A 23511-nucleotide genomic window follows, 5' to 3' on the forward strand; every position below is an offset into this window, starting at 1 on the left:
GGTGCCTCACAGCTGGGAGATCGCAGCAGCTCCCATCAGTGGAGGGGGCTTCCAGCCATGGGAGTCTGCTTCTTGCCAGTGTAGGGGGGAGTCCAGGATCAGGGCCTCCCCTGCATTGGCAGTAAGGCATGATGAGTTCTGATTCATGATTGCACAGTCACACCTCTGGCCATGTGGATGTCACCCCAAATAACTAGTTGCTTTTGAAAGTTAGGCCTAAGCTTTTAACTTACAAAATATTAAGGTACATTGCCTCATCAGACTCATCAGACCTAGTGTACCAGCACAGATTAAGGTGCAAGGGTCAGCGGTATGTTATTATAAATTATTTATGTATAAATATGTTATTAGCATTTCACTGTTCCCTCTAGGAAAAAAAAGTGATAGGATTGGTACAATTAGTGCTCTGATTAATGCAGCTCAAATTCTAGTATTGACTTTTGATATATATTGTTTCACAGTCTTGTCTGCTACAGCTCCTACTTTTTAATGAGTTTTAGTCCAGTAATAATGGATATGCTTTGAATTGTTTGTAAGCAACTTTGTTCTTTTTTTTTCAAATTTGGGATTAACTTATAAAGAAAAGAATATAGAGTCTGTGCTTTTTCACTTTCCCTCTTAATTAAAGTTCCCAGAAACGTCCCAGAAAGCAAGTGAAAAAAGTTCAGTTTAAAAACAAACAACAACACAAAAACAAAAAAAGAAAAAGAGAAATAGGGGGTCTTCATTACATATCATAAATAAGCAGAAAATGGGTATAAACCAAAAATATTAAAATACCCTGTGCAGACAATTTTAAAGATTTTTCTGTCAACTTATATCTATCAGGTTGAAGTTTTCTCTTCCATCCCTTTTGTGAGCTGTCCTAGAAAGAGGCAGAAAAGTAAATAGGAGGCTTTCCTGGCAATTTCCTAGGGAGAAAGAAGTGATAAATCTTTTAATAAATAAAAACCTTTTATCTTTTAGGCCCTTGAGAAAAAAATGAATATATATAAAAAATTAATTTGAGCTAAATTCTAAATATGTAGTTTGGAAAAATATTAGGTCCCCTCTCAATTCGCTAGGTTTTGCTTTTGAGTTATCTGTTGTGCCATAACCTTGATAGTTCTCCAGTAATTCCCTGTCTTTGAGGAAAAGCTGGGCTGACAAAAATTGAATTTCTCATGTTAAAATCAAGCTCTGTGTGTATGTAGCTATTAGGGCAGTCAGTTAATCGGTGTTAATGTGTGCGGTTAATGCAAGAACTAACTAACGCGTTCGTTTTTTAACATATTAATTGTGCATGTGGTTTTGGATTCTGAGCCCCAGCCATGCCCAGCACTACTGCCGCCACCAAGCTAGGCGGAGCCAGTGCTCCCCTCCCCACGCCACCCAGGCTCCCGCCAGGACCCTCACAGAGCTGTTGGGTCCTGGTGGGAACTCAGGCAGCATGGGGAGAGCAGTGGCTCCACCCAGCTGGGTGCAGCTCAGGCTCCATTGGTGCTGGGCTGGGCTGGGGGTGGTGTATGGCAGGGGCTGCACAAGATGGCTCTGCAGAAATCCCATCTCCACCCACCAGCAGTGGCTGTCTCCACAGGAGTGCAGGGCTCAGGGCTGCTGTCACCACTCTCTGGAGGTCTAGACTGGGGGTGCGTGGGGACCTGTGGGCCCAGAGACAGCACATGCGGGAGCTCCTAGGCAGTCCTGACCTGCCCTGAGCCTGGGTCGTGGGGCCTGAGAGTGCCAGGCAGCCCTGTTGTGGCTCAGCACCACCTTCCCCAAACACCCAGCGCTGCCAGCCCAGCTGCTCAGGACCCTGGATGGAAGCTGGGTGAGATTTGTGCATGGGTGTGGGCACCCCCCACCCCTTCTGCTGCAGCCACCTAGAGCCTACATTCTGCCGGAGCCTGCATGGAGCTGCTGGACCTGCTGAGCAAATAAGTAGGGAAGTTAGGGCCCAAGCCAGGGCCGGGGTAGCTCCTCTGAGCCCAGGTTGCACATGGCCGTTGCTGCTGGGGCAATGGTAAGGTGACCCCACTGCCACTGGGGCCGTGCTCAGGGCATACCCTGGGCCCAGCACAGTTCTGTGGAGACCTCACTCAGATTTGGCATCCTGCCAGGGCATGCAGAGTTCCCCTCTTGCTGGGCTCCAAACCCCCACACACACCAGCAGCCCCCCACAGCGTCACAAGTCCCCCCACACGCACCCCCTACTCCCCAACCATACAAAGTACCTGCACCATTTTGCATAATTCTGAGTTTTTCTGTGCTTAATTTTGAGGTTTTAGCTGTGTGATTAAAATTGCAATTTAGCAACTAATTTTTTTAATCATGCAATTAATCAAGATTATATTTTTTTAATTGCTTGACAGCCCTACACACACGTATACACAGTATACCATACATATTCTTTGTATCTGTAACAGCCTGCATACAATTTGAAGACAGGAGCAAAGGTTTCAGGCAGGCAGAATTTGGAAGAAGTTAGCAGAAGTCAGACTATAATGCCAACAACTGCAGTGCCATTAGCTTCTTAAATAGTTCTGTTTCCAAAAAACCATCTTAGTTTTGCAAGTGTGGTTTTCATCTTGTTCTCTAGCACATGATAAATGAAAATTCTTTTTATCCACCATAAAGTAAAACTGGTCTCACACTGTACCTGTGGCTGCCACTAAAGACTGAACAAGAATTAAAGAGGTGTAGACTGTAGCTGTGTTGGTTTAAGTATACATAGGCAGACAAGGTTCTTTGGGTGAATCTGATATCTTTTATTGGACCAACTTAAATAGCTGGAAAAAATTTTCTTAGCAAGCTTTTGGGTTTAAAAACCCTTTGTCAGGCTGAAGAAGCATCTGTGGTTGGTGTGTGCTCTTCCTAGATGGAATGAGTAGTAAAGAGGCCAGAGGCTGGTATGCATGCAAGAACTGACTGCCTTTCTTGCATGCATATCGGTCTCTAGCCTCTTTACTATTCATTCCATCCAGGAAGAGCACACACCAACTACAGATGCTTCCTCAGCCTGATGAAGGGTTTTTAAACCTGAGAGCTTGCTAAGAATTTTTTTTCAGTTATTAAACCGGTCTAATAAAAGATATCAGATTCATCCAAAGAACTTTGCCTGAACAAGAATTAGATTTTTATGCCCTCCTTGGTTACTTTATGCCCAAGTAGGAAAAAAGCATAAAAATCCTGGTTCTGCCGTGGGACAGAATTTCCCTGGAGCAGGCACTGTCAAAATTGCTTATAATGCTGCCTGCCAAGGATTCTATCATAGGGTCTGGGATGGGGATTTTATGAGGTTAGGGTTGGAAGACAAATTTCTGTAACAGAGTCATGCTCCTCAAGCCCAGAAAGAATGGTGAAATTTAGGTCCCCATAGGGCTGTCTAAGCCTATGTTGGAGCCCTTTTCGGCTCGTGTAACAGCCAAGATTTGGAAAAGCACAAATGTGGTTTAAAACAAGCGTTGCATTCTGTCTCCAGGCTGCAAATACAAGCCAACGAGCCTTTAAATAAAGTTAAATCATTCAAGTGTGGAGCATTGAAATATTTAGAAGAACAAGAGATTTTCTGTTACCCTTTGAGTCATTTAAGTTTTATTAGCATGTAAATATAATACTTAGTTATGCTGGCCTGGGCAGTAATGCTGTGAATGGTTCTACTGGAGTCTTGCATTCATTCTAACAAACTTCCTCTTAGCTCCCAGTGGAGGAACAGCTAAAGAGGCATTAAGTTCAGGCTTTAGTGAGTAGGAGTAGAGGAGGTGTCTTGCCTTGCTTAATGGCAAATTTTCTGCCAACTTATCACCACTTGTACTAAATCAAAAGAGTCCTTTTTGGTTCAAAAGTCTAAGAAGGGATACAATGAGAATGATCATTAGAGTTCTATAAAATCTAAGACTGTCTGCTCTCTAACTCCATTACAAAATAGATTAGTTCAGATCATGAAGCCAGAAAGATGGAACAGAAGCATATTCCTCGCTATGTGGCATGAGAGGACTTTGTTTAAATGGGGAACTTTTGCTTTTCGTAAGAGGTCTTGGAAAAGTCTTTGCCCCATAACTGCAGGGTAATAAATAGTAGCTCAGGAAAGGCAGCACATTCACGAGCAACCGCTTAGTCCAATGACTTGTTTTTTACGTTTTTATTTTTTAAATAAAAGACAAGTCAGTAAAATAAACGGCTGAGCAGAGTATGTTAGAACAAAATAGAATTAAATGAGAAGATATTACATTTGATGTGAGCCTATGAGAGGCCAAGAAACTATATTAAAATTAGTTCTGAAACTGGTGGATGGGAATGACCTAGCTTGGGGCTGAGGCAAGCCAGCACTAGGACCTAATTGCTTCTGCTACTTCTCCCCATTGCTTGGTTGCAGTATGGCATGGGGAAGCAAGCCCCACTCTGCTGAAGCCCCTGTCACCCATCTATAGTGGGGCCTGGGTAGAGGCCCTCCCACCCCCCACTACAGGCAAGGCCCCCACCATAAGGCTGTGGCACAGTGTGGGCAAAGTCCTCAGTGCTGAAGCCACAGCTCTGCAGGCCAGAGCCAACCCACAGGCCATAGGTTGCCTGCCCCTGCCTAAGATCAATCAGTGTAGTATCTTTTCTTGTAAACTATACGTTCACAGTATAGGGAAGCTGATCACTCAGGCAGAGAAACGGAGGTCGATAGATGTCAGGTGATAACCTGATTCCATTTACCCCATGGCATCATAGATAAAATCCCCCTTGATTTTAGTGGGGCTAGGGTTTCACCCCTGGCTTCTCTTCTTAGGTCTGTCCATTGGTTTGGGATAATTGGTAATTGATTTGGGGTTTGTAATTCTTCTTCTGTACTTTAGACTTCAGAAGAAAAGCAGTAATTAATAAATCAAACAATGAGAGACTTTGCATGGCAGGCATTAGTGATTGCTATCCATTCCCATGTGTTGCTTTTAGTTTTTGTCTCATGATAAAATACAAGCTATGCGTATGCTTTGGTCCTAGTGAACAAACAGTAAATTCTGTTTTTCCATCAATATTTCATGTGGTACAGTGAAACAAGACAAAAAAGCAAATACACAACTGGAGCACCTGGCAAGTCTCAAAACTTTCTTGTGAAGGTACCTTCCATGAGAAGTCTCTTTTATTAAACATTAGTATTATTATGCTAGTTACATTGGTCTTGCTGTGGCTAGCAGAGTCCTGGGTGCTGATACTTCATGTTTCAAATTTAGCTATAACATTTTGGTTTGATGTTTAGAGAGCCAAATGATCGTCTGATCCTCAGGACAGAAAGTTAGGAGTTCAGGGCTCTACTCTGAGTTTGTCATTTAACCGCTCTGCTTCTGTGTTCCAAAATGGATGGCTTGGTACGGTCTGGAGGTGGCTTAATTAATGCCGATATAGCATGTGGAGAACCCAAGACGGAAGATGATCTAGAAGTACAAATCTAGCATAGTACTAATATCATCAGTTTACATGTACTTTGACATGCTTTTATAGCGGTATCCTTTAACTCAAAAACAGTTTAAAAATCAAACACATTCTGAGAATTAACTCATTTATAACAGTTTCTCTTTCTTCTGTTGCTGCATGTAGATCCAGACAAACAAGAGAAACTGATTACCTGGCTGTACAGGTAAAAGCAGTGAAACTGGACATGCAACAATGTCAAATTATTAAAGAAATGGTAAAAACTAATAATTTTCAGTTGTCTTCAGTTGTAGTCATCATGGGTGTTACACACAGAAATAGTATAGCAGGTTAAAACATTTACAGCCAGAACTGTAACCCAAGATAATTTAATGTGGAAAACTTTATAAGTCACTTTGGTGCATTTTACTATTGTTCAGAAACTGGTAACACTTCCTAGTATTATTTATTAGATTTGTATGCCCCCCCTTCCCAAAAAGGCTTATGGCAACTTACAATAAAAGACAAGACAAAATGCAAGTGGCAGTGTTAGGAAATTTGCAAATGAAAACCAACGACAGTAACCCAAACACCAGAATAGAGCCTTGATTCTGATTACATAACATCCTTGAATTAACATTATTAATGTGGGTGTTAGAGAATAATGATTCTGAAAACTTTTATCTATTGTTGATATGATTTTAATGAGCAAAATCAAGTGCAAACCCATTGCTTAAATAAATATTGTGGAGTAAATCTTTAGGTCTGTGCTCTGGGATTTAGCTGCTCAGCTGCCATTACAGTTAATTGGAGTTGGATAGCTAAATCCCCGTGCTGCAAATCTGCTCCTCCGTGTGTGTCTTAAACCTTCATCTGTTAGCAAATGGTGTCATCACAGCTGCTCTAAAATGCATCACCAGGACTATCATATTGAAGAGGGACATGGGAGAGTGTGGGCGTTCAGAGAGAAAGGACAACACCAGTGTGTGCACATTTATTTTTCTCAAAACCCCCCCAGTATTTTAGCAAGCAGGTTTTTTTGGTTTAGTCCAAATACCACTGTATTTAATATTTTGAATTATATAAATTAAGCCACATAACATATAGCAGTTCTTAAATCAGCATCAGTTTATAGAATGAACTGCTTTGTTCACAGCTGGCTAATACTTGAAATTCTGTTGATTTCAATTGATTCTGTTGATTCAGTCTAGAAACAGCCTCACTGAAATGACTGGGACTGGTGGTAGATTGCGGTCCCATACCGCATTGGTTAAGGTTCCAGAACTGGGCCTCCAGACCGACCACATCCCATAGCTTTTTGAGTTCCCTATTTGTTCTGTGTTCCCATAAAAGAGCAGGTTCTGCTACACAGGTTCTCTGTAATACACTTGGGACTGAATTTAACATAGGAGTACTATAGAAATGATCTTGTTAAAGCAGTTACTCTTGGAAATATAGTGCACATTTACAAAATTAGAAGGGAGAAGCAATACATCTCTCTCTTTCTTTCTTTCTCTCTCTCTCTCTTTCTGGAAATGTGAGGGTACTTTAAGTGAAGTTGGTATGTAACAATGTTAATTTTTTTTTAGTTATTAACCTGTATCCTTTCTCCAGTAGTCCCAGACATGATATTACAAAATATCTCTATTTTACAAAATGGCAGCTTCCATGTGGCACTTGCATTCCTGAGCTAATTGCTCCTGGCATGTAGGATTAGACGATCAATGCTAACTTTGCCATTTTTAATTATTTTTTCTTAATTCTACTTTTCAGTGATCCATATTTATTTTTTAAAGATAGTTTGCTCTATAGGGCATCTTTTGAACAGCTGCTGTTATCCATGTTATCCTGGCTGATCAGTAATCTCTTGATTACCCCAAATTATGCAGACTCAGCCATATAGAAACCAGTGATACTGCCATGATTTAATTTTCTTCTAAAACAAAAGAAGCTACTTCCTTCCCTACTTTAGACCTCTACAAATACTGTTTACTCTTCTCATCTCCTCTCTTCAGTTCATTTCCTGTCCCATGTGAAGAAAAAAAGAGTAGCTGTGTAATATTTGAAAAATATTCCGTTGACAGAAAAAATGAATTATTCTGCCTCTCTGCAGTGTTTTTCTCTTTCCCCTGTAGATAAGAATATGTCCATGAAATCAAGATCAGTGTTTCCAGGAGTTCACCTAGTTTTGCATTCATATGAAGTCACGGCACCTAGCACTAAGTACATTGATATCAATAGAATTATTGCTCATCTATATCAAATATCACTTTGCCAATAATTCTCTGAAATATATATCCATTTCTATTCATGTCACCATACAGAGAATATGGCAGTTAATGATAAATTCTGGATTTTTAGGATGCTGTTTCCCTATATGTTGTTTTCTTGCTTTTGCTTGAACCAAGATATAAGAAGTTCTGCCTAATAGTCCCATATTTTCCTGTGGCAATTCACATTTGCATATAGGTAGATGAAGACAATGTCCTTGCTCTGCTCTGTTTTTCAAATGACATTGCAAATTGACTCTAATGAACCAGATGTCACACAGAATTAATAATTAAAGCAGAAGTTCTCAAACTGTGGTTCACGAGCTCCATTCAGGTGGTCCGCAGAAAGGTGACCTAAGGCTAAAGCTGATGAACATTACCCCTGACTTCCCAGAACTTTGCTCAAAAAAACAGGCACATCCATGGCATTAGAAACGTAAGACTACTGATATTAAAATATGAGTTGTGTGCGTTGATCTGTAGAACAAAAAAAGTTTATTAAGAGAACCTCAGCAATTTTCAAGTGGTCCATGGAGAAAAAAGTTTGAGAATCACTGATTTAGAGCAAGGATGAAAGGCTGCAAAAGGCACTGTGTTGGAGGTGAGCAAGTACATGTACATCACAGAGACTAAATCAAGATGAGCTACTGAAACTACTGGAGAACTGATGAAAAGATGGTGATGTATATAGGAGAATTTTTTGTTTGGAAAATAAACTTTGTTCACATAATGTACACATTACCATTATGACTTAAGGAGATGTAGGTACAAATATTTGGTTGTTAATAGATGGATGGCTTCTTGAGGCAGCCTAGTGTATACAGGATGATACAGTTCACAGCAAGCTGATTTCTAAATCAGCTTGTTTGCTGGCAGAACCCTAAATATATTCCTCACCAGGCTCAGTCAAAGTGTTATAGTGATAAATGTGGTATGGGTATGTAAATACACTAATAGAAAAATAGATTTTTCTACTTGGAGAGAGCGAGCGTTTGAGTTAGTAGTTCACCTGGCAAAAACGCTAAAAAGAATGACTACAAGAAAAGAACTCCTAAGGGCTGTAATGCAGGGGTTTTTTCCTCCAGCTTTTGTTTTAGGAGCTGAAAGGAAATAATTTGATTCCATCAAAACTGTTATAAAACAATCATGTTTTAATTTCTAATCACATGAAAGATTTAAAGTAAACAAACTGTATTTTCTTGTTGATACAATCCCAGACATGCAGAGGTCTTATATGGCTACTTCAGTGAAGAGACCTCTCCTTAAATACTCTTATGCTGGCCCTCTCTGCTGGCAAATTGAGTTAGGTTTCTGTGAAAGAACGGTAACATTTTTGAATGCGTGCAATAAGCAATAATTCAGAAGGGTGTTGTATATTTAATTATTCATGGTATTTCTGTGCTACATGTGTATTTGTAATTCTGTCTTGGCTATGTCCAGTTATTACTGCTACCCCATCAAAGAAATATTACTCAGATTGATTTGCTGTGTTTTCATGTGGTAAAAATTGGCTTCTTTTATTTTCATGTTGTGAGATTCCAGTGCTCCCAATCTATTGATATGTTTGATGTTAACCACTCTGCTCAAAGGCATCAAAATTATAGCTCAGCTAGCATTAGGGCAGGGAGATAATATTCAGATCATTAATTGCTTTCAAAGAAAAAAAATATTTCTGTTAATGTTCCTGCATTATCTTTGTCAGATTATTTCCTGTCTGTAAAACATAAATTGAAAAGAAAGCTTTTTAATTTGTAATATAAAAACAGTTTATTTAAAATCTCAGACACAAATATAATTGCTGCTTATTAGACTTCTGGCTGAGGTTTGCAGAAGAATCTCAGAAGGATTTGCTGATTCAAGATTATTAAATTAACGTGGAAGAACTCCCAGGTGGAAAGAAACCTTCCTGAGGGGAAAAGGTAATGATTCTCTGGTATTTAGATAAGAATACATACCACACTTCCAGTACCTGTAAACCTGAAATAGTTTGTACAGGTGTCCCATTTCTCAGCTGGATAAAAATAACATTTCAGATTAATATTATTCATTTATGAAGAACCTGCTAGTGTCTTTGATTCAGAAGGTTTATTTTCCCCATTTCATAAGGGTCTCAAAGAAGTCAGGGGGAAGGGCAGAATTATTTTGATTAGTTGAGACGTTAATGTCCTAGTCCTGTGAAGATTCATGGATAAAAATATTGGAGGGGATAAAGAATCATAAATTGTCTTTTGACAGGAATTAATAATACAGTATTTCTTTTATGTGGGCATTCTTGCAGGTGTAAGCAAATCCTACTCTGCTGTGTACAAGCTAAAATACTTTTAATATTACTATACAACAGTAATTGATTCTGTTTCAAGCCTAGAAAACTATTGACATCTCTTCTGGCTGCATCTGGCTCCTGTAGTCAACTTGGGGTCCTTCAGTTTGTTTTCTTTCAGGCAGCAATGCAGTACCAATTTCAGATGATCTTTTTCATTGTAAGTTTCACTTTTTTAAAACTCAGACTTGGATCATTTTGTTCAGCTGCAATTCTACTGTGAAAAGGTCACAGAGCAAGCTAAGTAGTTCTTCCATGGTCTCAGTTTCTTCCTGACTGAACTCTAAGCAGGAGAGGCACTGACTAGATGACCTCCTCTGTAAGTCTAGTTCCAACAATCTTTGAAACCATGAATAGTAATATCCCTATAATCTTTATAGTCAGTAAGCTCACAGCTGTTCACACTAATCACATTTGGCTAGGGACAGAAGTTGCACATAAACCAGTTCAAGTGAGCAGAAACTGGTTTGAACCTCTAACAGAATAGAAGTCCAGTGCACATAAACCAGTTTCAAAATAGCTGAAACTTTTTAAAGATGAACCTGGTTAAATGTAGTATGACTTAATTGTTTAAGGTCAAACCAGATTATGAAACTTCTGTCCCAGACCCTTTCCTGGTTCAAGTTAAATTAGAGCCCTCCAGCATCCCAGCATGCTCTGCAGCCCTGGGCTAGGCTGTGCTGTTTGCTCCAGAGAGCAGGCCTCTCACTGGACAGTGAGGACTGGCTCACTGGCCTGCTCACTGCAGCCTCCTTCCCAGGCAAACCCCAGCTGGGGTCTGGGCCCTGGGAGGAGGGTTAAACTTCCGCTCTCCCAGTACAGAGCTGCCTGCCCTGCCTTGCTTACCTAGTGCTGGCTGCAGCTGTGGGCTACAAATCCCAGAGGCACCTTGAAGCAGGAAGAGAAAGCGATGAGCAATCCTGCAGAGTCCTGCTGTGTGACTAAACCGCAAATCCCAGAGACCTTGGGGGCATCAGGAAAAGGGAGTGAATGCGCAGCCTGTGTTGGCTGTGTGCCAGAGGGGGGTGGCTTTAGTGCCCTCTGGCTTGAGCCACTGCAGGCATGTGGCTGCCTTTCCTGAATTAGAAGTGAATGTCTGTTCATTTGCTTATTGATTCTATCTTTGCAGCTTAGACTAACCTGCAAAGACTGAATCAATTCAGCCTCGGGCTTTTTGACTCTGTACTTAGCCCTAATGATGCTTTCATCTATGGAAACGTAGTCAAGCATGTTCAAAATAGCCCCAGTGCTTAATCTTATTGAATCTTATTGTTGAATATATAAAAATGCTTGACTGCTTTTGCAGAGGTTGTACAGTAAGGGAAAGTGAGTCACAGAATGGCAAAATGAAGACTCAGGATCATTCAACTAGGCCATTGTAAAAGCTGGTAATGGAACCTAGGTTTTTTCCTCCTGTTCCAAATGCTATGTTGCCTCATTAGCTGCATATCCAAATGTGGTTCTCTAATAGGCTGTCTTAGCCAGAAAGTAAAGCACTCTTCTTTTGGAGCTATTTTTATGCTTTAAGTGATGAGTGATAAGGATTCTGTTGGTCATTTAAATGCTGCAGTGCAGGGCACTTAAATACTTAGCAGGTTTAAAATTCCATATATTTCTCATCATATTGGCATTCTTGAAAGCATTAAATAGCCTCCCATTATCAAAGGATAATTTTGTGTTCCCTTGGAGCATTGAATGCTGGACTCTGTTTTGAATTATATAGCTGTGTTGGTCTTTATAGCTAAAATAAATCCATTCAAATAAACATAGTCAGGAGATCCTGATTTTGAAAAATCATGCTTTTATGGTTTTCTTTCAAATTGGCCTCTGAACAGTTGGGAATATGTTGGTGGAGGGTGAGAAGGCCCTCTATTTTCAGATGTGGCTAAAGGATTTTTCCTTAACTTTTCAGAAATCTTTGTCTTTGCACTGAGAAAATGATGTATTGCAAGCTTTTGCTTTAAAGAGAATTTTTCAGAAGGTTAAGATAAGGTGAACACAAATGGCAACAGCAGAAGTGAGAGGAGGTAGTGAAAATCTCAGCACAATCACAGATCATTCATGGTTGGGAATTGCAGGGTATTGTGGACAGATAAGCGATGAAAGATAGTCAAGTGTTTGCTGTGCAACAAAAGTACATTCTTTGGACTTGCTATTATTTGTGGCACTAACTTCATAGCTGTGTGTGGAGGCTAAAACTTCTCAGAGTACATGCAGTTCCCATCAATTTTATTTGGAGTTTTGGGGGATCCCTACTTATGAAAATCTAGCAGTTAAAGAACTGAAATCAGGACTCCTGTGTTTTATTCTCATCTCTGACTCGCTGCATGACTGGACAGGTTTTACAAATTATCCAGTAGTTTTGAGCACCTACGTAGAGGCATATTGGGCCTGATTACTGTAGAAATTCTGAGCTCCCATAACTGCTAATCAGAGGGAAGCTGTACTGTTTTACCCTCCCTTTTGCCTGCCTGTTCCTTTATCTTTATCACTTCATGATCCCAAAATGGAAGACACAGTAAAGTGCCAAGCGTTACTGTTACTGATCCATCATTTGGCTGGAATGCTGCCACAGTGTCCATATGCTACTTACTGAACATTTCCAGCACCTGGTACAGGAACAACAAGTATAAAGCATCTAATCTAGCAACATATCATCAGTTAAGTGCAGCCTGATACTGAACGGCCTGCAGAATATTTTAACTCAATGTCCTACCAAATTCTGCATGAGGTTTCCGTGTTGTGGTTGTTTTGGGGCTTTGTATCCAAATGGTCAATTTAGATATGCAAATATATATTTGCATTTGTAGATTCCAGATTTGGATTCAAAGATACAGGTGCTTAAAGGCAATTGTTGTATTGCACATCAGCTGTGGGTTTTCAGGTGTAAAACAATTGGCCATGCCATATGTGACTGCTAAACTAAATGGAGGTTCTTACAGAAATACCTATTATAAATCTTGTGACATTTATATTCAAGGCATAAGCTTCCCACCTATTGCCAGTACCCCATCTGTTGAACTAATACAGCATTGCATGTTTCATTTCTGTATCCAAGCTGTTTGGCTTGAGAGGGAAAGGAAGCTGACAGAATAATTAGTGGATATACTGAGTGCTTGAATTAGCACTGTCATGCAGCTTTTCTAAAGAAGCAACACTTCTGATGCAGGTCAAATGAGAATTCTGCGTGGGGCGTATAGCAGACCAAATAAATTCTGTATGCGACTCTTGTTCTGCAGTATCTTAGCTGTTTTATATTGTTCTTCTGTTCACAGTGACAGCCACTTAAGATAGTAATCTTGGATAAAGAAAAAGAAAATGGTAGGTATGGCTCTGAATGCTCACCTGCAGCTACTTGTAGGATGATTAATCCTAGTTCATTTTTAGTACAAAACCATAAAATATTCAGTAAGCAAAACACTGTACATTCAGCTATCTTTTCCTTTGGAAGTTTACCAAAGGCTAAATCAAGCAATATCTTTTATTGTAAATGTCTATTAGCTGCCCAGCCTTATCTTTTAAATGGTTTTAAAAGGTTGTGTAGTACTATTTTTTTTTTTTATATTTTTCCTTTTCCTGAGATGATGTTCTTGCCTTTACATGCTGTCTTTTATCCTGATGCACTTTAAATAATGGTTCTAATTCTTCACAAATGCTGACATTGCCTTGCAGTGAATTAATTTGCAGTAAGAAAGGTCATGTCATCCATCCATATTAGGAGATCATGTCATCCATCACTAAAATGCAGATACCTCAATGGCATTAATCTACAATTATAAGATGAAAGTGAAATGTCCAAACAAACCAGTAAATTACCCAATGTAGCATGTAACGGAGGACCACAGTTAACACATTTCTCTTTACATTGAAAATTGTAGCTTTTTCGTAGAATCTCTGTCATTGTGGGCCCCCTCTACACATGCAGGTAAAGGTGCAATGGGATCTAATGTGTGATTTACACAATTATGCCTTTTGCCATGCGACATGTGAATGGCAAGAGGTGTGATTGTGAAGTTGTGCTTTATTGTTGGTATAGGGGAAGCCCAATCCCAGGTTCCTCCTGCACCAGCAAGAAGCAGGCTCTTGCAGCTGGGACCTCCGCTTAGCTGGGGGGCTCCTAGCTATGGTGACACTCCATGTAACTCCCATAGCTAGGAGATCACCATGCAACAATCCATCCCCCAGGCGTACATGAAATTAGGGTGGTGGATCAACAGAGCAGTGATCCTTCCACCCCCCCAGACAGGGAGATTGTTGGGGGGACCCAGTATCTGCAGCTGTGGGACTCTGGTTCCCAGCAGCTTCAGGGTGCTGCTCGGGCCCAGAATCTTTAGCTTCTGAGGTTGAGACTCCACAGGAGTTGCAGCCCAGCTGGGCAAGGTGTACCCCTGCCGCTGAGATCCAACAGCTGACGGGTCTCCCAGCCACAGGGGAGACCCTGCTACATGTACAAATTTAAAGCTTGATAGCAACCAGATATAAAGTTAGTGCACAGAGCTTTTTATTGTGGGATAGCTACTTTGCATGTGTAGCTAGTCTCAAGGTAATTGCTTAATTAATTGGTTGGCTGCAGCATATAGAGGTAGCCTGTAGATTCACAAGTTCCTGGACCAAACTTTACTGGTCAGACACTCTGTAACCACCCCCTATACTTCCCTAAACAGGTTCACCTTAATGATGGGTTTGAAAATCGCAGGCTTGAAGCCCCATCTACTGAAGAACGCCCAGCAGACCTTTCTTCTGAATGGGAGAAATACTCTGCATGGGAGAGAAGAAAGCTTGGTATACCTTTCCTTCTCTGCAGGGAATGTTAACTTGTGAACAGATAGGTGATGCCTTAGCTATTCTGGTGAAAACAGCATTGAAGGAAAACCAAGCACTGATATCATAACCCACATTAGTCTAGCAGTCATGCACACCTTTGTGTGACACTGAAGCTAACACCTTCACCTTATGAATCATAATCAAACAGCCAGGCAAAAGCCTAAAAAAAACCCCATTCTGTGTCTTCCCATAGAGGTAGGGACAGCAAAGCTTCTCCAGTCCCCTCATGATGCTGAGGGATGGAGAGGTGCAGCAAGCTCTCCTGGCAATGGTGCCTATGCTGACAATGCTATCTCCAGCATCAACCTCTGCTTTGGGAGGTAAAGCTGAGGTAGACCCAAAACTGTCATTACTGCTGAGACAACCACCAGCATTGGTAAAGACTGCAGTACAGGAAGTGCCTTACATACTGGCACCAGTCCTAGAGGAGGTTTGCTCCTTCTTAATTCACCAGTGAGAATCCTTGCCAAGGATGGAACTTTTCCTTCTAAGGTCTGCATACAATGGCACAGAGAGGCTTACTGACTCCTTTACCTGGCCCCTGATATCGCTGTCCTATCAGTGGCTGGCATGGGGTTTGACCCCAGCACTCTTTCCTGCCCATGGCAGGGGGTTGCACTTGATGATCTGCTCAGGTCCCTTCTGACCCTACCAACTATGAAACTGAAACCAGTGTGTCTTCATTCGTATGTGGCCATGACACTATTGAGCTGGGCTTCATCCTCATAGGCCAGTCTCTACCATAGAGAAAGAGAAGGAGCTTTTTCCTCCTATTCAGCTGAACAACTTACATTTCATAGCCCTTCACAAACTGTTTGACATTATGTCCAGCCAGAACTGCCTCATTCCATTGCATAATGCCCGTGGCAGGTGCTAACCACTATAACACTACTTGTGAAATGAGTTAAGAAATAGCAAGAACCTCTACCAGGATTTGTTTCTACACATAGAGACATATACACACATACACATAGGTCCCAACCCTAGCCTCACTTCCTCGTTGCTGAGGCCTTGATTTGCACCCTCCCCCCCCCCCAGTGGCGGTGACAGCGGTAGTGGGGCTGGAGCAGGGGCATGCCCTGCACAGCCAGGGTGCAGGATGGAGCTGCAAGCTGTTCATCCAGGGGGTATGGGGAGGGCGGGGCACACTCCCTGGGAGGGCATGGGGGGTGTGCCCCCAGATCTGTCCGCTGGCCAGAACAGCTGCTGCTGTGGGCTGGGGCCAGGGTTGCATTTAAGCTGGGCAGCTTCAGCACTGGAACAGGGTTACGTGGGGGCTGCAGGCACCTGCAAATTCACCATAGCCCTCCCCATAGGTCTCCTTGCCATCAGCAGTGCCCAGCCCAAGCACACCACGGTTCAGACTGACTCCATGAAGAGCCTGGCTCTGCCTTCCCCTTCCCTTGCCTCTTCCCCCCCACCCCTGGGATCTACATGGGGGGCTGGGAGAGGGGGCTATGGGGCAACTACAGTGAATTTTCGGAAGTGTCTTGATGTCACATGCTTTCTGCTGCTGGGCTGAGCCTCATCCCCTGCCCACCCAGTAGCTGGATATATGTGACCCCCTGACCTCAGATTGACTCTAAGAGGCTCCAAAATTGACTGGTGACCGCTGCCCTATATAAACAGAGAAATGTGTGGTCATCCTCTCACTGTCTAGATACAAACAAGTAGTGGAAATGATATCATCAGCTTAAAGGAGACTTCATTGGTGCTATACTTTCTAGGAAATTTTGGGCGGAAATGAATTAGCTAACCATGAATAATCACTGCAGAGTGCCATTGTAGACCTCGTATTTGATTTGCAGCAGACTCTCACTATAGTTTAGAGAGGATGGCAAGTGTTAGAACTTCTGTTCTAAGAGAAGCTTGAGCCCTGGCTCTCTGCTTGGATGCCTTTCCCATTTAGTATGATTGATTAGTAATTCCTGCATGTCTTCCTACTGATTCCCAGGATCATATCTGGGATCAGGTGGAACAAGGCTTAGATCAGTCTGAGAGCCCAAGCTGTTCTGGACAGTGTTGAGGTGCTGGGCCTGTTACAGTGGTTCTACTTTCCAGTCTTCTGTCCAGAAAAAATATCCTATGGTCACGTATGAACCCAGACTTAGTCATTGCACTTGATGGCCTGCTAATGGCTGGTTGAGATCTGTGATAAAGACAGCTTCATACAAGTTTCATGAAAGTCTCATACAAAGCAGGAAACAAAAGATTCCACCTTTATGAACAACTCAGAAAATTAATCTCATAGCAGCCCAAAAGCAAAATTCTTGAAATATGTGCTTTTTCTGAAATGCATTGGGTTAAACAGGTTTATCTTTTTGTAGTGCCCTGGCATAAGCGTAGCCTTACTTTCTCATACCATATGGTATCTACATTTCTCAGAGGCCTTCCTGAAGCTTGCCCTTGGGGGTCAGGATCTGCTTGCCACATTAGACCTCCATTTCATTCTTCTACAGTGTATAGTGCCTCCTTTCAAACTAGTCTTGGAGTCCAGAAAAAGGCAACTGATGGTATGATTTCTTCATGGCAGAGATGAAACAACACCTCGTTATATCCCTAAGGTAATCTCAGAATTCTTCTTTGGCCAATCCATTGCTTTCTGGTTTTCTTAAATTTATACTCTCCACTGTGGGAGAGACATGGCTGCATGCTTGGGACATTTCTAGAGCCTTGACCTGAGAGAGTTAATAGAGTCTGTCTTTCATGCTTGTTCACTGCCTTCTTTTGGCCATATCTTGCACATTAGGTTGAAACACAGCTCTTGGTAGAAAGCCTCAAAGTGAGTCACAGGATTTATTTCCACCTACCGTCAGTTGGCTTGTGAGCCTGTCCTTCCAAATATTCAGGCTCATTCTACCAGGGCATTGGCAGCATTATCTGTCTGCTTCAAAAACATGCCAGTCTTCAAGATGTGGAGCAAATCACTGATTTTTCTTATGTATTATTGCACTTGACATGGCAACCATGTCATAAGCCAAGTTGACAAGAACTCTCATTTAGCTAGTCCCTGTAGCAGGAACAACCCACATTTTCAAGAAGGAAGAGCTGTGCCTTACCATACATCTCATTCTTTGAGATGTTGTAATATAATCAGTTCTGGATCCCACATCCCAACCTATATCCAGGCTCTTAGTAAACCTGAGCATTACGGGCTATGAGTTGTGGACGAATTGAGGAAAGGTCAAAGCCATGTCACCCTTTCTGCTCTCATATGGGAGCACAAGGCATATGCATGGTCTTGACAGGTGCTTCGAGTCTAGAAGAAAGAAAAAAGGTCTTATGTGAATGAGGAGTATACTTATATACCATAGTATCCATACTAACTATTGTGAGATGAATAACTGTTCTTAAGGTACCCAAGCTTTATGTCACTCTTATTTGAGTTTATTTTTACCCTAGAATAGTTGCAAGTGATACCTATAATTACTAGAACTGAAATAAAGAAAAAAAGTTTTTCATCCTTTTTTCTGAATTTGACAGTACTTTGCGATTGATGTTGTTGTTTTCCTTCCTGAGCTAGTCGGTTTCCCCCATTGCATGTGTGTCTTTTACACTCTAGGTGAAAGAGAAATTTTAAAAAATTATAAAATTTTGAAAGTTGGCTAGAGGACTTGACAGTAGGCAATTTTTTTTTCAATATGACTAAGCTGCCTGGGGTCACTAGAAGGAACTTCACTCAGAACTGGTGTCAGTACTCCCCTAATTATCAGGGAAGAAAGTAATTTGCTAACTCACCAAATTCACTTCATGCAACACCTCATTAAGGTGCCCTAAGCAACCACTGAGCTCCCCCAACTTTGCTTATATTGTTTGATCTAATGGGATCATAATGCAAGTGAAAAAGCTGCAAGCTAAATTTGCTGATGGATAAAATGTTAATCAAGTGACAAATAAAATACCTCTTTCTTTACGTCTTTAAGCCCATCCACATAGCTACTTGTGTGAGATGATATATCTATATCTAGTTATATATCTATAACTATATGGATGTAATCTAGTTTGTTTGATTTAACAGTAAGATCTGATTACTTGAGTAAGTCTATAAGAATGAACAAAAATCCTTTGATTGGGTACTTGTTATTACGGATGTAATAAAATAAATTATTTCTATTAGAATTATAAAATTCTACCAGGATGATCACAGCTTGAATCAACGTTTCAGATAGGTTGTAGTCTTTTAAACTTTATTTATTCACATAAAAAATACAGCAGAGTGGTTGCAGCTGTATCATTTGCAGTTTGTAAAGTTTGAAATTAGATAAACTTTCTTTTTACCTTGCTCACCCAAACTACTGATTTATAATAGCACAGCATTCTCGAAGTTAGTCAAGCTGTTGAAACCCAAGTACCTTCTTAGGTTCTACCTGCTGACATGCCGTAGAAACGTTGGAACCCCACCATGATTTCCTGACAACTGGGGTTGTATTGTAGCATAGTAAAGTTGAATCAAATATCCCTGAAAATTCTCAGGAAAGCATAAAAAGAGGTAAAAGATTTTCCACGCACTCTAATATGTTTTCTATTTGGTAGGATTATTCTGCAAGTGACTCAGAGTATTTTAGAGGAGGAAGTTAATTATAAGATGATGTAAAAATGACATTAATGAAAGAAGTCACTTTTTTTCTATTGTCAGTGACAAATTACTCAATACCAATTACTGAAAAAAAAAAGTATTAGTACTTTCCTATTGTACTGAAACTTACAGACAATTTATCATGGAAAGGTGATATGATTATTTCTTTTGACTTCACATTTTGCTGGAATTCAGGGTTCTTTCCTTGTATAATGCTGTGTGTATTGCATCTCAAGAGACACCAGTAATTGTCCAGTGATAGAAACATTTATTTCTTCACAGTTTTGCTAAAAACTGAACTTAAAAGATAGATACTTTATAGTTACAAAACCCCATTTTCTTGCACTCATCTTGCCTACAAAAAACATAATATATCAAAGCAGGGAACATAGGGAAGGTATTCGGCAATAGATTAACAATATTAGTTACTGTATATCTTGGGGTAGTCTTCATAAACTTACAGTTTTAATTACTATAATATTGTCTGGTCTTTCCTTTCCCCACAAGTACTTTTCAGTTGCTTGGTTAACAAAATTAACATTTTAGAAACTCCTAAGAAAAATAGGTTAGATAGAGAGGAAGGTTCTTAAGTTTAGACCAGTGGTTTTCAACCTTTTTTCATTTGCAGATCCCTAAAAAATTTTGAATGGAGGTATCTTTGAATTGTAAGTGTGGGTATTCATATACTTTTGATTGATCATAGTCATCTTTCGCAAACCCCTTAGACATAGTCCACAGACCTCCAGGGATCTGAAGACCACAGGTTGAAAACCACTTGTTTAGTCTATACATTTTTTGTGAAGCACCTGAAATTAATAGAAGACATTATGCTCAGCTGCCTGAGGAAAAAAACGGTGAACACTAGTCAGCCGTAGCCTGTCCATCTGAGGTGCCATCTTGATGTTCACAGTAGAGCTGATCATTTTTGTGTTTGACACTTTCTTAGATGAAAAGTGTTGTTTCATGCTAATACAGATTTCTGGAGGAAATAGAAGTTTCTGGTTAAAAAAAAAAAAAAAAAAAAAAAGTTGAGTTTTTAATTGAAAAGAAAACCCAGAACTAATTTTTGGCAAATAAAAAGTTTTACTATTTAAGTGAATATGTACATTTAAACTCATGTATTCCCCAGCCAGCTGGCTTGGACCCCGGCAGCTGCCCACTTGGGGGGCTGGCTATAGACCCACAAGCCTCTGTGGTGCCTCTGAGTCACCCCAGGTAGTGGCTGCCAGCTGTGCTCCGGACAGGGCTCAGTATCCCCGTCACTGAGCTGCAGTGCTGAGGATGGTCCTGCCCCCATGGCACAGCCTGGCCAGACTGTGTGGCTTTCTCAGCCTGGGCTAAGTGAGGCTGGTCTGGGCTGTGGGGGCTGGGCTATACACAGCAGCTGCAGCTCTGTTACAGCTGCTCCACATGCCCCAGCTGATCTGGGCCGGGAAGCACCACGCAGAGCCCCTTCCCCATAGAGGCGGTAGAAGAGTACCCCAACACTAAACAGAGTGCCCCTCCCTGCTCCATGCCAGTGGGGGACGGAGGAGAAGGAGGGGGAAGAGTCCCCCCCAGCACTGAACAGATCTCCCGTCCTGTCAGGGGAAAAGAGAGGGAAGAGCAGGGGTAAGACTTGTCCTTCTGGGCTGGGCAGCCTTGCAGAGCTTCCCTCTCTGGCCTGCAGTGGTGGTTGGGGAGGAGGAGGGGAAGAGTCTCCAACACTGAACAGTGCCTCCCTCCCCATTCCACGGCAGTGAGAGGGAAGGAACATGCAATAGAGTTTCCCTCTGGGGCCAAGCAGCCTGGCATAGAGTCCCTCTCCCTGCCCTGCAGTGGGGGAGGGGGAGGAGGAGCAGGAGTCCCCCTCCAGTGCTGCACAAAGACCTCCCCACCCTTTGGGGAGGAAGAGAAGGGGGAAGGGTCTCCCACTCAGCACAAAACAGTGCCGTGGCATTGCCCAGTTAAGGTCAAGGCAGCAAGGAGAAGGATTAATTTTTCTCTCCATCTCTTCTCCCTTACAGCCAGGGTCTGCCAGCCCCAGGAGGTATTGCTGCAGCCCCCTCTCCTCTGCTCCCTGGCAAACAGGCAGACCCTGGCTGTGATGGGGAAGAAGGGAGGAATTAACCCCCTCCCTGCACACTTTGCCTTAATGGAACTATGCTGGGTGGTGTCTCCAGCTAGAGAGCAGAGACCCGGGGTCAGTCCTGCAGCTGGAGCAGAGAGCCTGGCCCAGCCCAGAAACCATGCTGGAATGCTGGAGGACCCTGGTTTAACTTAAACCAGGAAGGGGTCTGGGACAGATGGTGCATAAACCAGTTTGAGCCACATCAGTTAAGTCTGATGCTACATTCAACAAAGTTTATCTCAAACCAGTTTCAGCCATTTCCAAACTGGTTTATGTGCACTGAATGACTGTTCTGTTACAGGTTTAAACCGGTTTCTGATCACTTAAACCAGTTTATGTGTAATGTCTGTCCCTAGCCTTATAGACTAATTAATATGATATATACAGAAAGTACAAGCTTTTGTGAACCCAAGTTCATTTCAACTTTCATTCAAGTTTGTGCTCTCTCTATCTATATCTTAATTAGGTAGTCTACAAAGATACATACCAGCTGCGCCTTCTAACTGACTTCTGCCTAAACTGGCTAACTACCTCTCTCTACTTGGAAGAAAAGCCATTAATGGTTTTAAATGACTTCAGATAATGAGGCTCAGTAATTGGCTTTCATTTTAATACAGCTTAAGAGGCTAAACCTTATAAATCTTATAATGCTTCAGTATAAGGTATAGCCCAGGTATTTGGAACATTACATTTAGCAAACGATATTAAACCCATGTGTCTCCCAAACTCGATAGATCCATTTTCACTGATGGTTAGTTGAAATTGCTAAGAAACTCCATTTACAGATTGTTCATACATTTTGGGGTGAAAAGTACTTCTCTGACAAATTATATATATTTTTTACAGTATTTAATACCATTTCATCCAGTTAGTCAAATATGTAATGAAATAAATTTACCTAGCATTTTAACGATAGCAGAATTTAGACTGCTATGTGTGGGTGTACTTAGCAAGCTTTACATTCATCTGGCTCATATACTGTTCTGTAGCTGTGCCCCAAGGGAATCAGGGTTTTTTCTTACCATACATAGACTTGCTTTCTCTTACAAGAGAAAGTAGCAAGCTACATGTCTGAAAGGAAGTAGAGAATTTGTGCAAATTATACTATTCAGAAACCATACTAGCAACGTCAGCACAGTGCATCAGGGAGTCTCATCTGAGACAAGTCTGGTATTGAAACTTGCCCTACTTTCTCACTGGCTGAATGCATTGAAGTGGACCATAATTTGCCCCCATAGCTCAGATATTTTTCTGTAATACATATACTGGTCATTCAGATAGTACTGTCAGACTGGGTTGCCTTGTTGCAGTGCTTAATGAAGAAAACCTCCAATTACAAGCAAAGTGGAACACTGTCTCATATACTAGAGTACTTAAGTAAAATTTCAAAATCTGTTGCCATTAGAACGAAACCAGCATTAGTAGGAAAAGGTGGAGCAACACTGATCATTGTTCTGTTTTTATTTTTTGGGGTGCAAACATTTAGTGAATTAAAATGTGACTGCAGATCAGCTCTCATTCAGCAAAAACCCTCAATAGGAATCAGAGTATCAAAGACTCAATACTGTTTGAGCTTGCTAACTGCCATTCCAATTCCTGGATTATTTGACATCTGTTTCATTTGCTCAGTGGATTGTTGAATCACAGTGTGGTTAAGATGGTTGTGTTTGGTTTAGGGGTACACTGATAAAGATTATTTTGGCTGATACTGATGGCTGATTATTAACCAGACATATCAGCCAATACTGATCTGATTGCCAATATGCAACCTGGCAGCTTGAAGAGCAGCCTCTGGTTTGTAAATCGGGGGAGGGAAGGGGCATAAGGGGGGGAGATTCAGGTCCCCACAGTGGGGGAGGGAGTGGGGCTGAGGCAGGGCAAGTATTGGCCAGCCAAGACGGGGCGGGGCATCAGGCAGAGCTGTGGGCAGCTCATCTAGGGTAATGGGGGTGGTGGCTCTCACTGCTCAGGGGAGGTATAGAGGGTGTGTGCCCCCCAGATTTGTGTTTGGGGCAGAGGTGGGCTGCCTGCTATGGGG

The 23511-nt window shown here is 41.6% G+C and overlaps 1 protein-coding gene and 1 long non-coding RNA gene across 6 annotated transcripts in view; one reads left to right on the forward strand and one right to left on the reverse strand.

The window, feature by feature from the left end:
• ST7 (suppression of tumorigenicity 7) overlaps positions 1 to 23511 on the forward strand; it is a 208765-nt gene that overhangs the window by 68238 nt on the left and 117016 nt on the right. The gene's annotated exons all lie outside the window — the stretch shown is intronic.
• LOC109315623 lies at positions 10725 to 19495 on the reverse strand. The gene is made up of 3 exons (XR_002102562.1): positions 19484 to 19495; positions 15094 to 15098; positions 10725 to 10804 (listed from the first exon to the last, which is right to left on the reverse strand). It is a non-coding gene; the product is annotated as an uncharacterized LOC109315623 (long non-coding RNA).

Source organism: Crocodylus porosus, unplaced genomic scaffold, assembly GCF_001723895.1.
Source record: "Crocodylus porosus isolate Cpor-Errol unplaced genomic scaffold, CroPor_comp1, whole genome shotgun sequence".
NCBI lineage: Eukaryota > Metazoa > Chordata > Crocodylia > Crocodylidae > Crocodylus > Crocodylus porosus.